General features: G+C 28.1%; 1 long non-coding RNA gene across 1 annotated transcript; it reads left to right on the top strand.

Moving 5' to 3' along the window:
* Positions 1-819: 819 nt before the first annotated feature.
* Positions 820-4,032, top strand: LOC128198113 (uncharacterized). Its single transcript, XR_008250860.1, has 2 exons — positions 820-3,413; positions 3,499-4,032. It is a non-coding gene; the product is annotated as an uncharacterized LOC128198113 (long non-coding RNA).
* Positions 4,033-4,908: the final 876 nt, after the last annotated feature.

Below are 4,908 nucleotides of genomic sequence, written 5' to 3'. Positions count from 1 at the left end.
ATGGATATGTTTCTTTGCGCGTGATACAATATCTTTAAAGTTTTTCTTTAAACCGACACCAGATTTGTTTTTCTTTGAAAAATCGGATTTTTTTCTTAAAGTCATTTTATGAAAAGATAATTTCCGCTTAGCGATTTTTAAATACGAGAGAACTCTATCTTCGTTCGTAGACAATTAGAGACTGGATAATGTTAACGTAATTTGGGCTTATAAAACACTTTGCCTGTCTATCCAGCTATTTTCACTAATTGGGAGACCCAGCCATTTAACATATAGACGATTTCCTCTTCTTTTTAAAACCTTTTCAATGAGGTATATATCAGAATGATGTGTTTTTTGTAATTCCTCAGAATAGAAAGATCCTAATATAGGACGTTGTCTAGCATCTTTCAAAAGGTATGTAATGGGATATGTATTTTTCAACTGAGCTATACGAAATATTTCAGTTGACCAATTGGGAGTATATCCCTTTTCAAAAGTTCCTTTGTATTTGCTGATTCTTACATAATCTCCTATATTGAATTTCGGAGATTTTTGTATTGGTGCTGGTATTTTAATTAATCTTTTAAGTATTTTTTTTTTATTGCTTTCATTAACGTTGTCTGGAGCCATACCAATTGTTCTGTGAAACGTCGAGTTATATGTTCTCATTATATGAGCGAGGGTTCCATCATTCCATTTGTAACTGCCTTTTAAGCTAAATTGCTTATAAAGTTTTGATTTTAACGTCCTTATAAATCTTTCTACTATTGATGCCTTTTTAGTGGTATATGTAGAATAATGATGAATATTATACTTTCGTAGTATATTTTTAAAATAAACATTATAAAACTCTTTACCTAGATCGGTTTGTAGATTTTTAGGAACTCGACCTTTTTCTAGTATCTTATTAAAAGCTTCAGTTACAGTCTCTTGATTTTTATGTTTAAGGGGATAAGCCCAAGCATATTTAGAGAAAGCATCAATGACTGTTAAAATATATTTATATTGTGAATTTTCTTTTGAAATTGATTGCATGTCAACTAAATCAGCCTGCCATAAATCATCAATATCTCTCAGTATAACATGTCGCCGAGGAAAATTCTTTCTTGCATTTTTATGGATTTCATTTACAACACTATGTTTGCTCATTTTTTAACTTTACGACTAACAACACCTATACTATTTTTAAGACTATTTATTTCAGAATGTAACTGAATCAATGTTTGCTCAACTGTTTTTAATCTTGATGTAATCCCGTCTATGGTTTTATCAACGTATAGTTTAGTAGCACAATCGTTTGGGTCTATAGGCATGCCAATATGTTTAATGATCTTATGTTGAGCATCAAATATATTTTCCATAGCAGAAGAATCCATTCTTATTTGTTTGTGTACATGATGACCAAATTTGTTGACATTCATGTTCGATGGTGTTTGTAGAACTAGGCTAGATTGGAAATTACTCATAATTATATAAACTTTATTTTATAATACCAGCTTCTTTAAGTTCTTCTATTATTGATATGATTTCATTATCATGATTAGTGTTGCCAGCATCTTTAGAAGCAATTAAAAGTTTTAATCTATTTACCAACTCGTTAGGATCATCCCAGTAAATGAAATCTGTATTCTTTTTATATTCTTTTAAAGTCGGTATAAAACCACCTTGTTTCGCCGCCTTGTTATTAAGTTCAGTTTCAGAAAAAAGAGGTTTCACGATTTTAGTGTATTTGATTCCTTTATCACCTTTTATCTGATTTAAAGGATTATAATCTCTCTTGTGTACATAAGTGTTACATAAAATATCTTTATAAACTAATTTATCTTGATCAGATATCGCCTCTAAATCTGGCTTACTTTGAAATAACAATTCTGCTAACCCTGGGGTTACTTCATAGCTTCTACTTCCTATCTTTGCAATCATATTTTTATTGGTATCTGTGCCATCTAAAAACATAATTTTAGAATTTCCAATCATCAATGTACTATTTTCATTGCGCACGCCAAACGGTACATTTAAATTTTTGCATACATTTTCTGACATTGGCCATGGAGTACGAATTTCTTCAACTTTTTCAGAATTCTTATACTTTTCATCATCACTATTTTCAGTAGTAATATTATCGGAAGAAGAAATTAAATCATTTATGTCATGTAGAGTTTTAATCTCGGGAGGTTTTATTTTTTCATTATTTTCTTCTTTTTTGTGGTGTGCTAATGATTCTAATGGTTCAGTTATAGATCTGAAAAGTTTGTGTCTTTTTAACTCCATATCTTCCTCATCTTTTCGCATTTGTCTTGTTTTTTTCTTAATAGCTTTAATTGATTTAATTAATTGATTTTTAACGTTTCCTTCCATACTAAATAAAATGGTTATCTTGGCAGATGCTAAATTTCAACTGAATTAATTAACGCTTTGTAAGTTGTATATAATAATTTATTTATCAAATTCAACAAATGTGTCAAATGCTTTTCTATATCTACCTTTGTTTAACTCACAATCCTTGTTTATTAACAAAAACATATGCGTATCTGTCCAAATATTTGAACATAATTGCTTAAAGTTATGCCAACTCATATCGGAGTTTACATGTTCATGATATATATGTTTTAGGTTTATATCATCTTGCTTAAATATTATTAAGAGATTAACATTATCTCGTATTAATTGCTTAGGAATTTTTGAATATGTCTGAGACAAATAAAAACAGTCAACTTGCTTATGTCTACCCATCGAAAAGTAATTTCGAATATTTACTTGATTTTCACATGTCACATCATCAAAAACGAAAATCGAGTTTTTCATAACATCATCGGGTGAAATAACATCTTCGTCATTTTTAAGCATAAAAAGTTTTACATCTGGGGTATTTTGAAAGACATTATATAAAAAACAATATTTCGATTGAAAAGTAGTTTTTGAATAAATATATACATTGTGGAACTTCAGACCGTTTTCATGTAATAATAAATTAATCATAACATTTGTTTTACCGCAATTAGAAGGCCCACAAATTATAGAACGAATTGTGTTTGGTAAGAGTTTACTATGTCTTATATAACATGTTGATGGTATTTCAGTATCTATATAATTTATTTCTAAAGAATCGGCTTGTTTGATCAACTTCATTATTATTTGTGACATACTTTTTAGATTACTCATTATTAAGTACTGCAATCATGTTTAGACTTGTCTATCTTGTTTGAAATTCTTGCATAAAACTTGTTAAATATAATTAAATCAAAGCATCATAGTCTTATTTATCAATTTCAAATGACTTCAGTATTGTTTCTTGTTTACCATACCTTGCATAAGGATGATCATATTACATTCTTACACAATAAGTTAAATTACAAATTAAATATTTATTCTCAGATCAGTTCTCGCAAGGAGCACACTGATTTTTCACAAACTTCAATCTCGTCTTCCTGGTAGGTAAAATATTACTATTATTTTACAATGATTTTACTATAAAAAGAAGTTTTATAGAAATATTAAATTTAGTTTGTGTTTCAGAATAATGGCGAACTTTTATAATATTGATGAAAATGATCAAATGATCAAAGCATGTGAAAACATTGACCCATTTTTTGGAAATTGTGCTCAAGATGTGAATGCTATACTAGAGAAAGAAGAACGAGATAGGTTAAAATTTATAACTGAACAAGAGAAAACGAAGTCACTTCAAAATATTAAACAGATGAGTAAACTATCTTTGAAAAGAAAATGTCCAAAGGTAGACAAACAAATATACATGTCAGATTCTTCTTTTATTATTAGAAAAAACAAGACGAAGGCGCATCATATAATCAAAATTGAAATTCTCGAAATAAACCATGGCGTTCAGGAAAATAATGTAAATAGTCAAGTAAGTGTGCAGTATGTAGTGACAGACAATTACGATAACATAATGTATTCAGCTGAAGAATTAATTAATAAGATTATGCAGAAATTAAGTTTGCCAGAATCATTGTAAGTGAATAGATTGTCATTGAAATTATTATTTTATAAAATAATTGTTTGATTACATAATAAACGATTTTAAAATTATATCTGATTTTTTTTTAAAGAGCATATTGAAGCCGTTGAATTATTATAAATAATAAGGAAAGAATAAGGAGTGGAACTGTTGTTAATGAGAAATAAAGTGACAAAGAAATTATCAAATAAAAATTAAGTTTATTTTTTCACACACATGCATTTCCTTATTGCTATCATAATATAAGGCTATAATTGTTATCATATCATAATACAAATAATATTAGGTTCTTGGAATAAAGATATAAAAAAACATCTTATTTAGATAAACAAGTAACTTCAGACAATATATTTTAAAATATAGTACTATAGTGTCCCCAGGGTACAGTATTATACATGTTTTTATAAATCTGTCGTTTATCATCATTTCCACTAAGAACGAGTTTGTTAAGTTTTTGCGTATACAACTTATGATTTTTAGATCGTATAACGTACATAGTGTCCCTGTAGGTTGTATCAAGATTTAAAATATCTCTGAATTTATCAATAGTAAGTTTTTTTGTAACAGGTTTTTTAACACCTTTAGCTTTCTTAATGGTAGAATTTAAAGTGTTAACACAGTATAACTTTGCTTTTAAGCCAATAAATTCCGTGATAATATCACCACCCATCTCATCTTTAAAGTAACCTGGTATTTGTTTATTAATTTTTGGAATATGGTATACATTATTTTCATGGAAATTACTAGTGTCAAAGTGCTGAATATGATGTTTTAAATCTTGATAGAAGTCTTCAGTATGAATTAAATACAAAAGGCTATCGGTATCAGTGTAACAAAGTTTTATTTGGTTTTTATACATTTTTTTCATTATAGAATAGTGAAAATTGTATAAATGACTTTTAGCTAGTTCTAGTATAGTGAAACCCACATAAATCGGACGATCTAAA

The sequence above is a fragment of the Bicyclus anynana genome, chromosome 5 (assembly GCF_947172395.1).
Source record: "Bicyclus anynana chromosome 5, ilBicAnyn1.1, whole genome shotgun sequence".
NCBI classification, from domain to species: domain Eukaryota; kingdom Metazoa; phylum Arthropoda; class Insecta; order Lepidoptera; family Nymphalidae; genus Bicyclus; species Bicyclus anynana.
Note: the sequence above shows the minus strand (reverse complement) of the source record. Positions and strands in the feature narration are given on the sequence as shown.